Here is a 16,011-nt window from a genome sequence, read left to right on the forward strand (position 1 = left end):
GAAAAATTTCATTTCACCAATCATGGACATTTCAAATTCATTCTTCATATTGTTAGCAAATTCCATGCACAATTTATCTTCTCCTCCAAAAATGATATCATCAATAAATACTTCAATAATCATAATATCATCATCAGTGATCTTATAGTATAAATTACTATTAGCACTACCTTTAGTAAAACCAAGCTTCAAAAGATATTTATCCAACCTTGCATACCAAGCTCTAGGAGACTCTTTCAAACCATATAAATCTTTCTGCAATCTGCAAACCATATGTTTATCATCTGTCAGTGAAAATACATCATATTGTTTAATGTATACTTCTTCCTCAAGTTCACCATTCAAAAATGCACATTTAACATCCATTTGATAAACCTTATAGTTCTTATAAGCTGCATAGGCAAGAAATAGTCTAACAACTTCAATTCTAGCTACAGGTGCAAATGTCTCACCATAATCAATTCCTTCCATTTGAGAATATCCTTAACAAACCAATCTAGCCTTGTTTCTTACAACTTGACCATCTTCATTCAGTTTATTCCTAAAAACCCATTTAGTTCGAACAACATTCTTATTTTTAGGCCGAGGAACTAAAGTCCAAGTTTCATTCTTCTCTATCTGATATAATTCATCTTCCAAAGCTTTTAACCAATGTTTATCCTTGCAATCTTTAATAATAGTTTCTAGTTCAACTTGAGAAATAAGACATACCTCTTCATTAGCCAGTTTCCTTCTAGTCATAACTCTGTTGTTCCTATCTCCAATGATTTGATCTTCAGAATGATTTAATCTTACATACTTTGGTGTCTTATGAACTTTAGGTTTACTGCTCATATCATCAGTCACAGTTTAATTTTTGAATTGTGTCGGTGTAACTATCTCAGCTTCTTGTACCAGTTGAGGCATTGTCAGTTCAGTTGTGGTCATTTCCACTGTCAGTTCCCTGTCGTATGATATAGAATGATTTATGTACTGCTCATCTACTTTCACACTAGCATTCTCCACAATTTTTTGTAATATTTTGTTATAACATCTATATGATTTTCTTTGAGTTGAGTAAGCAAGAAATATCCCTTCATCACATCTAGGATCAAACTTTCCAATTGAATCATCTCTTTTGATATAGAATTTGCTTCCAAAAATTTTGAAATATTTAACAGTAGGTGTATGTCCAAACCATAGTTCATAAGGGGTGTTACCAATTTCACCTTTGATGTGAACTTTGTTGAATGGGTAGACTATTGTACTCACTACTTCTCTCTAGTAGATATGAGGCAATTTGGCTTCCATCATCATAGATCTTGTTGCATCCAAAATGGTTATGTTCTTTCTTTCCACTACTCTATTCTAGTGAGGAGTCCTAGGTGCAGATAGTTGTCTCCTGATTCCATTTGTCTCACAATAACTGTTAAATTCATGAGAAGTGAACTCACCTCCTTGATCTGATCTTAGACATTTGATTTTCAATCCAGTTTTAGTTTCAACCTTCGCTTTAAAGATCTTGAATTTCTCTAAAGCTTCAAACTTCTCCCTTAGAAAATTCACCCACAACATTTTAGAATAGTCATCAATAATCATCATGAAATATCTATCTCCTTGAAAGCTTCTAGTCCTTGCTAGACCACATAAGTCAATGTCAATCAAATCAAGTACATCGTTAGATTTATGATGTATTCTCTTAAAAGACCTTATAACTTGCTTACCCAATTGACATTCCTTACATATCGGATTATGAGGATTCATAATCTTAGGTATATCTCTAACTACCTTAGTTGAACTGATCTTAACAATACAATCAAAATTAACATGACACAACCTCTTATGCCATAACCAACTCTCGTCAATATGAGCAATTAAGCATGTCTTATTACCAGTGTTCAAGTGAATGATATCACTTCCTATCTGAATATCGGTTGCAATCTCCAAACTAGTCTTGTTAATGATTTTGCATTTTCTATCTTTAAACTGAAGTTGGAAACCCTTGTCCACCAATTGACCAACACTCAAAATATTATTCTTTAAACCTTCTAAATAATAGACATTATCAGTATTATGCTTGTCATCTAGAGAAACAATACCTCTACCTTTGATCATACATGCTTTGTCATCTCCAAATCTGACTTGACCACCATTGTATTCTTGCAATGATATAATTTTCCCTTTATCTCTAGTCATATGATGTGAGCATCCACTATCAATTACCCATTCATCACTATCTTCAACTTTTGCTGCCAAGGCCTTTTCTTCATTCTTGATATCCAGTTCTGGTTCATCTTCCTTCAAAGCATAGAACACCCATTCCTTTCCATTGCTGGATCCACTAGTAGAGTCTTATGGTGGTCCATCCCTAAAGTCATCAGTTACTCCTTCCCCATCTGCTATGTAGCATTGTTTACTTTTCTTGAATCTATATTTGTTTTGGTTAGGCTTAAAATATTTCTTAACTCTTTCCTCAAACCTTACATTCCTTTCAGGACATCTAGATGCAAAATGACCAATCTTATTACATGCAAAACATTTAAAAGGTGCTTTTCCTTCATACTTACTTCTAGTCGGTCCTTTAGGTACTCTTCTAGCAAATAAGGCTTCAAGTTGCTCAAGTTCTTCATCTTCTTGTTAGGATAACCATTGAACAACTGTGAGAGGGGGTGAATCAGTTGTTAACATATTATAACTTTTAATCCATAATACAACCTTAAACAAATCAAGTATCGGTAAAGGACATACATATATCGGTAGGAACAAATACCGATAAATAATACAATTTAACAATTAGCCAGATAATCAATGCAAAGCAACCATACCACATAACACCATGATTTGTATGTGGAAAACTCGGAAAGGGAAAAATCACGGTCGGAAGCCTACCCACAGTCAGATGATACTTCTACAGAAAGTGTGATACAATGAGGGGCCAGTGCATGCAAGAAGGCACACTGGCTAGAGCGTATTGCTCATTACAAAAGATTCTCACTGACTACAGAGGTTAAAACCACATCAAAGATAAATGGACAACAATCCAATAAAGTGAACTGCCAGAGATAGAATCTACCATGCCTTGTCACAATCCTAGTTAAGCTCAATATCGGAGGACTAAACCGTCTTTAGAATCCAATTCGATCACCAATGATCCACCAACTCCTCTGCCTGAATGATATTACAATATTCGCACATTACATTCCTTGACCATGACCTTTCATAACCATGATACACTACAAAGAGTTTCTACCTCTTATTTATACAACCCCTAAGGCCTAAACCAATTAGGTTGGCCACCTAAAAGATATTACAATAAGATCATTACATAGTTCCTTATTAAAATGATATGCCATGTCAGCTTAAGACCAAAACAACAATAAAAAATCCATAGATCCTCCTGAAACATCCCAGTAACGTGTAGAGTACATGTTAGCATGATATTGATCCATAACCTAGATAGGTACCAGACCTATTTTGGGTCCACCACGCCAAAGCAATGTCTTCATGTAGTTGAAGCATGATCAAAGAACATATTCAGCATCTTGAAATCCATGAAGAAGCCACACCAACACCACTTATGCATCCTGTCACAATTCCTCAATGAAATCTCTGCCAGTAAAGCCTTAAACCAATGTCAGTAAGGGTTTACCAGAGTGTATGATAGCATCCAATTACCAAACCAATACCAACTAAGGAAAATATGTCCAAACATGTCGGAATTGTCCAACAAATAGTCTCCTCTGTCGGTAACACTAGATCTTCTACCGGTAACCATTACCTGTCTGTCGGTAACCAAAACCTGTCTACCGGTAACCAACCATATCAACTAGTATTTATATCAATGAAAAAACATCAATGCAACACATAATAAACTCATCCAATAAAGCCAACAATCTCCCCCTTTGGCATTGATGGCAACACTAGATGTGGAAAACATCTAAGTACTAAGAAGTACCAAACAAGTCTCCCCCTATGGAAGACAACCAATAATCTGCTGAATATCTTCCCCTGTGAATGATATCTTTGTAAGGTTCTGAATGATTTTTCAAATCACTCACTCCCCCTTTGACATCAATGCCAGAAATCTAACAAAAATATCAAAGCAATAATGTAAATCTCAAAGCTGACTACTCCCCTTGAGTAGTAGCACTGCTCATCAGTGTCAAAATGAATAATGTCTCTGATAATGCATGTTCAACTAATGACAAACTTCATTAATCAAGTCTCTACCAGATGGACACAAACCCCTAACCTGTCTCTCAAATACTCAAATGATTCCTTAGATAGCGGTTTAGTAAATATGTCTACAATTTGTTATTTAGTGTTCACATAAACCAATTTGACTTTCGTTTCTTCTATCTTGTCCTTCAGAAAGCTATACTTTATTTAAATATGCTTAGTCTTAGAGTGAAATACTGGGTTTTTAGATATGTCAATAGCTATAGAGTTATCATAGTGGATAACTATCTATTCACTACAATTTACCCTGATATCCTTCAACATTTGCTTCATCCACAAGACCTGAGTGCAATTAGTTGTTGCTACAACATACTCAACTTCTACAATAGATAAAGAAATGCATGACTATTTTTTGCTAATCCATGAAACCAGTTTCTTTCAAAGAAAGAAATCTCCACCAGAAGTTCTCTTCCAGTCATCAGTATCTCCTACCCAATCTAAGTCAGTATATGCACATAAAGTGAAATCATCATTTTTAGAATACCATAAATCATATTCTTTTGTTCCTTGCAAATACCGGAATATCCTCTTTACTGCACATTCATGATTTTATTTAGGATTACTTTGATATCTTGAAACAATACTTACTGCATTCATAATATTAGGTCTAGTCTAAGTTAGATATAACAGACTACCAATCATAGACTTGATTTACCGGTGTAGAAGTATCCTTGATAGATAATTTCTCACTTGTCACCATAGGAGTACTTACCGGTTTGGAATTTTCCATACCAAATTTCTTCAACAATTCCCTTAGATACTTAGTTTGACAAATAAAAATGCCTGTCAGTTTGTGTAATCTGCAAACCTAAGAAAAATTTCATCTCACCAATCATGGACATTTCAAATTCATTCTTCATGTTGTTAGCAAATTCCATACACAATTTATCTTCTCCTCCAAAAATGATATCATCAATAAATACTTCAATAATCAGAATATCATCATCAGCGATCTTATAGTATAAATTACTATCAGCACTACCTTTAGTAAAACCAAGCTTCAAAAGATATTTATCTAACCTTGCATACAAAGCTCTACGAGCTTGTTTCAAACCATATAAAACTTTCTTCAATCTGTAAACCATATCTTTATCATCTGTCCATGAAAATCCATCAGGATGTTCAATGTATACTTCTTCCTCAAGGTCACCATTCAAAAATGCACATTTAACATCCATTTGATAAACCTTATAGTTCTTATAAGTTTCATAGGCAAGAAATAGTCTAACAGCTTCAATTCTAGCTACAGGTGCAAATGTCTCACCATAATCAATTCCTTCCATTTGAGAATATCCTTTACAAACCAATCTAGCCTTGTTTCTTAAAACTTGACCATCCTCATTCAGTTTATTCCTAAAAACCCATTTAGTTCCAATAACATTCTTATTTTTAGGCTGAGGAACTAAAGTCCAAGTTTCATTCTTCTCTATCTGATCTAATTCATCTTCCAAAGCCTTTAACCAATGTTTATTCTTACAAGCTTCAATAACAATTGTCGGTTCAACTTGAGAAATAAGACATACCTTTTCATTAGCGAGTTTCCTTCCAGTCATAACTTCGTTGTTCCTATCTCCAATGATTTGATCTTCAAAATGATTTAATCTTACATACCTTGGTGTCTTATGAACTTCAGGTTTACTGCTCAGATCATCATTCACAACTGAATTTTCTAATTATGTAAGTATAACTGTGTCAGCTTCTTATATCGGTTGAGGCATTGCCAGTTTAGTTATTATCATTTCCACTGCTGGTTCCCTATCGTATGATATAGAATGATTTATGTACTTCTCATCTACTTTCACACTAGCACTCTCCACAATTTTTTGTAATCTTTTGTTATAACATCTATATGCTTTGCTTTGAATTGAGTAACCAAGAAATATCCCTTCATCACATCTAGGATCAAACTTTCCAATTGAATCATCTCTTTTGATATAGCATTTACTTTCAAAAATTTTGAAATATTTAACAATAGGTGTATATCCAAACCATAGTTCATAAGGGGTCTTACCGGTTTCACTTTTTATATGAACTTTGTTGAATGTGTAGACTATTGTACTCACTTCTTCTCTCCAATAGATATGGGGCAATTTATCTTCCATCATCATAGATCTTGTTGCATCCAAAATGGTTTTGTTCTTTATTTCCACTACTCCATTTTGCTAAGGAGTCCTAGGTGCAGATAGTTGTCACCTGATTGTATTTGTCTCACAATAATTGTTAAATTCATGAGAAGTGAACTCACCACCATGATCATATCTTAGACATTTGATTTTCAATCTATTTTTAGTTTCAACCTTCGCTTTAAAGATCTTGAATTTCTCAAAAGCGTCAGACTCTCCCATAGAAAAGTCACCCACATCACTCTAGAATAGTCATCGATAATTAGCATGAAATACCTATCACCTTGAAAGCTTCTAGTCCTTGCTAGACCACATAAATCAATATGAATCAAATCAAGAACATCATTAGATTTATCATATATACTCTTAAAAGAACTTCTAACTTGTTTACCCAATTGGCATTCCTTACATACCAGATTATGAGGTTTCATAATCTTAGGTATATATCTAACTGCTTTAGTTGAACCAATCTTAATAATACAATCAAAATTAACATGACACAACCTCTTATTCCATAGCCAACTCTCATCAATATGAGCAATTAAGCATGTCTTATTACCAATGTTCAAGTGGAAGATATTACTTCGTGTCTAAATATTGGTTGCAATCTCCAAACCAATCTTGTTAATGATTTTGCACTTTCTATCTTTAAACTAAAGTTGAAAACCCTTATCAACCAGTTGACCAACACTCAAAAATATTGGCATTATACACTCAGATGAGAAAGCTAGATGTTGTCATTGATGGAAACAAGGTTCAAAAGGTTCAATCGGCAATAGACTTCACCTACTGGTACCGGCAGATACAACAAGGTTTATTCACACTGAAATCCTGTTTACACTGGCATCAAATCTCACCGGCCTAGAAAGTTGACTTGGAAATAGTTTTTTATGCTCTGCAAAAAGGATGGTTAGGATAACAAACACCAACAAGTAAGCAAGAAACAAGTGTTAGTTTTAGAAAATAAAAGATCAAACACTATCCTGAGCAACCATATCAAGAGAGACACTAAAAGCAAAATGGAACATTTAATAAAGAAAACAAATGCAACAAGGCATCTCCAAATGCCTTCCACCATGCTTGTAGTTTTTCCTCCCTTGTTCCTCTCCTCTCCAAATTCCCAAATGAGTGTATCTCTCAGTAGCTTTTTGCACTATTTTTTGGATGTCTTATGGAGATTCAAGAGTATGAAATAAAAACTCATGAAATGCAAACATGAACAAGCTAAAAAGATATATTATGTAATTAACTAAGATTAATTTTAGCCCAGAGTAACAATGTGAGATGATTGTGTTAAATAATCTCTAAAATTCACTATAAGCTAGATGCATACAATTTTTTCAAGATCTGGATTATGAAGAAATGAGCTCTATTTATAGGAAAAATGGAGCAATGGATGGCTGAGATTGAGTAATCTCAACAAGGGTCGGGATTGAAAGTTTTAAGATCCATGTGAAGGATTTCAACCCAATCCTAAAATGACAAATGTCAACGTGAGATAGGTTGAGGGGAGAGGGAAGAAGCATTAAATGTTTGACATGACCTGAGGGTTAACTTGGGAGGTAAGGTTAATGTTGAGTTAAATGAATAAATTCATTATTCAAGGAATAATGCTTTTATCCAATGGATAAACTCTTGTGCAAGAGTTAGTGAGAATAACCATAGTCAAAGCAATAAATGCTTGAAGAGACCCATGAGTCAAATGATGGTTGAGCTAGAGGTAAAGTTTCTAACCATGTGGGTGAGTTGAGTTAACCATAAATGGTTATGTAAGAGCCATTAATGGTCATGTAAGAGCCATTTAGTGGTTTGGAAGACTTTTGAGGTTAACCTGTTGAACACATAAAGCATTAAATGATTTTCAAAGACTTTGGAGTCTTTGAGAAGTGACTTCAAGTTTCTTAGGAATGTGACAATATTGAGGAGATGGATTAGGCTAATTAAGAGTGATTAGAAAGTGGTTAGAAGAGTCTAGAAGGGGATTTAGGATTGCAAGTGGGTTTGGTGGGTGAGGGAAAATAGGATTTAAATTAAAATTCATTTATTTCAATTATGATTGCAACTTGCTTTTGTAGGAGAGTGCAAGTGAGGGGAGTTTTAATGATTTAAATAAATGTTTTATTTATTTATTTAAAAGAGGAAAGTGGATTAATTTAAATAAATAGGATTTACTCATTTAATTGATTGTGAATTTGGTTAAATGAATTAATTGAAATAAATTAAATAATTTATTTAATTAATAGGAGAATGTTTGAAGATGAATTAATTAAATGTTAATTTAATCAACTATTGGCTAGTGGGTTTATTAATCAAATAAATAGTAAATATTCTTATAATTAAAATGGACAAATGTATGTGACTACATTCCCCCCTCTTTGAGACGGTGCGGTTTATCGCGTCGTTTCAAAGAAAAAAAATAAGGTGTGAGAAAATATGCCCCATAAATGTTAATTTATTGGGTGGTATGCCCCCTCGAGAGATGGGCCGAAAATTTAAAAAAATCGATTGATCTCTCAAAAAAGAATGAAATTTGGCGGGGAGGTATAAGAGAAGAGATTAGCAATAATGGTGAAAGAATAGAGGAAATCAGAGATAAATCGAAGAAATGGGAGGCATTAGAAGTTCACAGGGACCACGACGGTGAGTAGGGTAAAATTAGGTTTAGGGCTGAGGGTATATATGGGGGTGAAGGGGTAAAACCAGGGTCATTTGCATCCATCTCCACAGTGATTCAGAGATCTAATAGTGACCTTTGGTGAAGGAGTGAGCACCAATCAATATGCTGGTACCCATAGCAGATCATTGGCTAGAGAGGATCTGTTGATTCAAGCGGCCAGATGACTACATACCAACGGTACACAAATTTGAATTTTTGTTTTTCATGCATTTTTTATTTCTTTTTTCAAGCTTTCAAGTTGAGTCAAGACAATAGCGTGTTGTTGTCAGCTAATCTAGTTCTTTTGTGCCGCTATAGCACTATTGCATAGTGGTTTTAGCACTATCGTTAGGTTTAGCGCAGTCATCTAGTAGTTTTAGCACTAATGTAGTTGTAGTGTGATCGAGTCAATCTTGGAGTGCCATTATCTCTCAACTGGGGCTATTGCAGGTCTTTTAGTGCTATTGACCTTTGAATAGCGCTATCATTTTTAGTTTTAGCGCTTTCGGCTCTTTGTTTGAGAGAATTAATTTTGTCTGATAGAGTTCTTTTAGCGCTTTTGTCTCTTGTTTAGCATGTTTGCGTTTGATTTAGTGTATTTGATAGTTATTTAGCACTTTCATGTTAAATAGAGCTTATGTTTCCACACAGAGTAGCGCTATTGTAACAAAGAGTTGTACAAAAATACCTTGTAACCAAAAAACCAAAAAAATTGGCTTGTAGAAGCCCACCAAATAGGCAGATTTTACTAACTATTTATCTCTTTTGTGCAGGTTTAAATTAGATTAGGGAGTAGATTTATTTGTTTTACTAACTTTTTCAAAGTTGGTTTAAAAATGAATTCACTTTTTATTTTAGTTTAAATAAACTTCACATTTCAATTTGGGCTCTTAAAAAGAATCACATATTTTTTTTTTTGGGGGGGGGGGGGGCGCTTGTAAAAAGAACCTCATTTGTCAAAATTAAAAAGAACCACAAACTCCAAACCCAACAAATTTCTTTTTTGCAAGATATGAACAAAATCTTTATTTTGGTGCTTAAAATCAACAACACAAATCTCATTTTCTTGCATCAACTTAAAGAAATTTACACTCAACACTTCGTTTTGGGGAAACTAAAAAGAAGCCATTTTTACTTCAAGTTCAAAATGATTTTACTCCAAGAAAAACGTGTTTTCAATTCAGTTGACCAGGTTTTCAAGTTCCTAGACTACAAAACATTTTTCCTTTGAAGTTAAAAAGAACACCATGATTGTTGGAGCAACATCTCCAAATAGTTAGATCACATTGCAATGAAAATCAATTAAAAAGAACAAGTGTTTCTGGTGATTGGCACACTTGTGCAAATTTTGTCGAGTGGTTCTACTTCTAACACACACTATCCTCTTCCTTGGCTTTCGTGGTCCTAAGTGCAAGAGAAAAGTGTTAGTAACACTCAAAGTTTTATCTTTCTAAGAGAGGCCTACCAAGAGACACATCACCCTTGGGAATGACCTCGTGCGGTAAATCCTTTGAGCTACTATAGAAACCAGGTGTGAGTGAAAGTTGTAGCCTTGGGTATAGTTGTTCCTACTTTGTAACTTGCCAAAAGGATATATGGGCCCCACCACAAGTTACAAGGCTCTTAAGTGAGTCACTGCAGAATGAACTTATGTCCAAAAACATCGAACATTACTAGACACCTTTTTATGTAGAAGCCCACCCATTCTATTGATTGAGGATATTTGTGAGAGGTTCAGTGCAAGAGCATAGATGGTTTGCTCCCAAGATACTCACCATACATATTTCCTTGAGTAGAAACATAGCTTTTTGAAAGGATACTTGTAGCTTGATAAAAGTGGTGACTCCCCCATCATAGGGATCATATATTTGTTATGCTCAAGGAAGACTTAGTATATCACATCCTTACCTGCTACGGCGGGATTCATAAAGTATGTAGTACCAAAGTCGAAGAAATATCAAGATGTGGGCTTAAATTATCGCAACTGGCCATTTGACCTTAGGGATAAAGTGTGTTTGAAATGTCTTCATTTTGTGCCAAACTAGTACAAATTGAGCCAACTTCAGGCTTTAGAAACACCTAAAATACATTTGTAAAAAGAGTCAAAAAGTTCAAAGATTGGGTTGATTTAAACCCACAATTATTTGTGCCTTTTGAGGCAACATTATTGTGTTTGTGTGCTTGATCTGTTTTCTTATCAAAGAAAGTCAAAACCAATTCAAAAACAAGTATTCATCCAACACAAATTTTCAAAACCAAATATTTGGCAACAAACAAAACAAAGTGGAAACAAGATATCAAATTATATGACCATCCTTCACATTTTGAGAAAGAGAAATCTTCATTAACATATCAATTTGAAGAAAATACCATCAAGCTCAAAGGCTTTCATCAAAAGAAGGAAAGTTTTCTATCTCAATAGATAAATCTTTATCTCACACAGAACCTTCTTGTGTCATATGTGTCTATATCTTCAAGGAAAATCCAACAAGTTTGATCAAGAATCCTTGAACAACAAGCTTTTACTCAGTATAGAGCTTTGAGTTATCATAAAAACAAAGGAGGCAAAATCAACCCTGCTTTCTTTCCAAACATTTGCATTACATATAACATAGCTCGAGAAGAACCACTAACCCCTGAGCAAGAGGAAGAATAATTTATCCCATTTGTAACATGGTTTTTATTGAAGTTCACATTCTATCCATTCTCACATTCATAAATCATCAATCCATTTCAACTCTCAAAATATAAAGAGGTCTTGTCCTAAGTTCTTTTTTAGATATTGCTTGAATAAAAAACAACACATCACTTTTTAGAGTGTCTCTACATCTGGGATAAACTCATCCTAAGAGGCATTTCTATGCAGGTTAAAACTAGTCTATGAGTGCATCCTCTCATTATTAGGTAGCTTGGTTTGTAACACATCTTAGACCTTGCTATGCCTTATCATATCAAACATTGTTGACAACACAAAAAGCAATTCATAAAAGGACTTTGGTAACATCAAAGATTTAGTGTTAGAGATCCATATGCTAAACACTTCACTAAACAATTATCTCCCATTCCATCACCAACTCATAATCATTTTCACCAAACTTCAACAACAACTTTCAAACAAAATAGGTCAAACCAGATCAAGGACTAGACAACTAGAGATCGAAGAAGAAGAGGAGGAAAATCTCAATGAATTCCAAGAAGCCCTTGGAGGAAATGCAAATGAGGAAAATCCTAGTACTCCCACTCTTGAAGCAATAGAAAGTGCACAACACAACCCCCTATTCAATCGACTTTTTGATGAAATCCTTAGAAACAATGTGAATGCTCACTTTTTGAGACTTGCTCAAAAGGGAGCTAAACTACCCTCTGATTTTGATACCGTGCAATTACAGCAAGCATCGAAACATCATAGCCATAATGAGGATGGAAGAGGTCGAGATAACTTCAGATATGACCTTAATCAAAGAAATCTCCCACCTCCTCCTCCTCCTAATGACATAGACATGTTGAGGCAACAATTCGAGAATCTATCCCAAGAACTCCACAGTGGTATGAAAACTACCGAATTTTCACTTAATGATATTTGTCCCTATCCCTTTCATAGAAATCTACATTTACTGCCTTTTTTGTGAGGGTTTGAAAAGTATCGAGGAAAAGGAGACCCTATAGATCATGTATGAGAATTTCACTCAACTTGCCTCAAAGTAGCATATGAAGACACATATCTAATGCACCTCTCTCCTCAAAGTTTGGGGGGAACAACCACACAATGGTTTTCCCGATTACCAGGTGGCATTAAAACATTCGACGAACTAGTTCAAAATTTCATTGCATATTACTCACATAACATAGAACGCGATGTCAACATGGCAGATCTGTGCAATACCAAACAAAAGTCAAGGGAGTTATTTTCATCTTTTCTACAATGGTGGAGACAACTGTCTAGCAAATCTTCTCTTCATCTGCTTGAACAAGAGCTAATGGAAATATTTATTTCCAACATCAACAAGGAAATGGAATTCCACCTAGAAATAAAGGGCACGGATTCCTTTGACGACATGATCACCCAAGGGTTAAAATGTGAAAGGGCCCTTATCAATAAAGGACTCATCAATATTTACAATGAATGAAAGGATGACCCTCGCCTGCATTTTAACAGTGATAAACCCAACTTCTGGAACAAGAACAAAAACATCATCAATGATGGGGTCATAGATGCAAGGACCATAAAAAGTGCACAACCTGTGGTCCAATTTGTGGGGCAAAATCCCCCTCCTAAAAACAACACGATTGCTCCTCAACAAAATCAAGGTCGCAATGCATCGCAATAAGAACCAAGACAACGATGACAAAATTATAAACCAAAACGTACATACACACCCTTGGGGGAACCTATTAAAATAGTGTTACATCAATTGGTCTCTTCAAATATGGTGACCATACCAGAGACATCTAACTACTAACCTCTGGTCAAACCTACATGGTGGAGAGATAATGAACATTGTGAATTCCACCAAGGGAAAGGACATAAAACATGTAACTGCCATAGACTGAAGGATCTTGTTCAAGATCTTATTGATCGAGGAGAAATTGAAATTGAAGGACACGACCCAAAAACCTCAAATAATGATCAACTCATGTTTAAGAATCCCCTTCCATCACAAGATCAAAGGGGTCTTTCCACCTCAAGTCAAAACATAGATACCACTAATTATATGCGAGCTCCCTATAACTACATTGTGAGTCACCTATATGATGCCAATGAACAAATTGCAACCATTACTATCAAAGATCCCCTATCTACCTAAAATGTTGTTACGCATTGCAACAAGATCACCATTAAATAAGATCGACAAGGCACAACATCCATCCCAAAGTAGTATAACCTTGTGGAACAGTTAGATAAAATGCTCGCACTTATATCCATCTTAGAGATTTTGTGCCTATCCTTGTCTCATAAAACAATCTTGGATCAAGCTCTCCAAGAAACGTCAATCCTTGCCAATCTAAATACAAATCAATTTCAAACTATGGCTGGTAGTCTAAGGTCATCACCATGCCTCACTTTTTCTAAACGTGACAATACATCCTTCCACCAATGTCATAACACCTCACTCCATATTGAAGGATTTATAAACCAACAAAAGATAAAGGGAGTCTTGATTGACAATGGCATCAGTCTGAATATATGTACATTATAGTTGATCACAATATTGGGATATTCAATAGAACCTGTCGATCCTCGCAAGAGGATCACCATAAAAGCCTATGATGATGCGGAGCATTTGTTAAAAGGAGCAGTCATGTTACCAATCTGAGTGGGCCCAATGGTGAAGCACATCCTATGCCAAGTTCTGGACCTTCCTCTACCATATAATTTGTTGTTAGGAATACCTTGGATACACGCAATGCAATTCTTTCCATCCACCTATCATCGGTGTATCAAGTTTCCCCATAACAGTGTAGAAATCACAATCTTGGGCAATGCAAATCCCTTTGCATATTGTAACAATATCAACCATCAACCAAAGATTATCATTCCCAACAATAGAGAAGCTATCCCATCCACATCCTATGTTAGTCCAACCTCTCTTTTCAGTTCAAAAACCACTATACACAAGCAAGAGAAGCTAAAAATGAAAATGGCAGAGGAAGGTCCTGAGAGTACAATCTAAGCCAACTCTTTTGTGTTGGGAAACTACCCACTTCTCCTAGCACTTATGGAAAGCCTGAAAGGTTACTTCAACCACTGTTGGTTAAGCTGGCATGCCCTATGGCGCCTTTTATCCTTGGAAAAATTCAAGAAGAGGAGACCAAAGATGAGGACCTAGTTGAATGGATCTATAAAGACCCTATTAGTAGGGAAATCCCATAGGTTAAGCTTCCTACAGATCAATATGGAAAAGGCCTTACCATTATGCAAAGAATGGGCTATGATGGTCAAAGTGCTTTGGGACCTTGTAAGCAAGGACAACATGAGTTGTTGCAGCCTGAATTAAAACCCAAAGATAACATTGGATTAGGTTTTCAGAAAGAAGTTCATCCTAAACTCATATTCAAAGGAAAGCCTAGCACCCCTCCATATCAACATGATACTCTAAAGTGGCCACCTTTGATTATATCAGTAGCACCACCAAAATCAACTGCACCAATGAGGCTCAAAACCCCATCAATGCCATCGACAACACTACTCACACTGCTAAAAATACCAATCAAATCCACAACTCCATTAGTAGCATTTGTACCATTAGCAACATCAACAACACTGATAATTCCTTTAGAAATGGCAGATTCAACAACACCGATACTCCCAGTATCAAATTCAAAGGTAACAATAATCCTCCCTGCAGCACCAACCATTCCATCACTAGCAACACATCAGTCGATCACACCCATAGTGTTTAACTCAAAGGATATCTCGGTGTGGTATAGTAATTGGATACTGGAAAGTGACTTAGAGACTGACTCACATGAGTGGGAATTTGACTTTGTACATCTATACCCATCAGATGAGGAAGATGCATCACCACCTCCACCTCACAAAGAGATCCCTGTCTATGGAGAAGCACAAATTAAAACCTCTTGAGTTCCTGAACTGGAAACACCTTCCACAGACCCTACATCACATCTTGCAATTGATTCTGATAGGGAGTACCATCAATGACCTTCACCACAATGTCTTAACCCTCGCTGACACATCCCATGAACTTAACCTGATCGATGAGGTAATGCCCATTATCCATCCTGAACTCATCGAGTGGAACCAACCTAATCCCCCATGCCTTGACCAATTCCAAAATGATGAGGCAATCATTGACTTTGTGGAACTAAGGGATAACATACCAAGTGGGGATCACAAAGATTGATTCACCATTGAACTTAATAGCGGAGCATACTTCAAGTCAAATGTCAAACCTTTCAACTGCAAAAACATCACAATAAAACATGGATCTTCTAGTGAAAACCACATAGTGGCACTTGTTGATCCCAAAAAAGTAGAAATAAAGAGTGTATCTG

Source organism: Cryptomeria japonica, chromosome 7 (assembly GCF_030272615.1).
Source record: "Cryptomeria japonica chromosome 7, Sugi_1.0, whole genome shotgun sequence".
Classification (NCBI taxonomy): domain Eukaryota; kingdom Viridiplantae; phylum Streptophyta; class Pinopsida; order Cupressales; family Cupressaceae; genus Cryptomeria; species Cryptomeria japonica.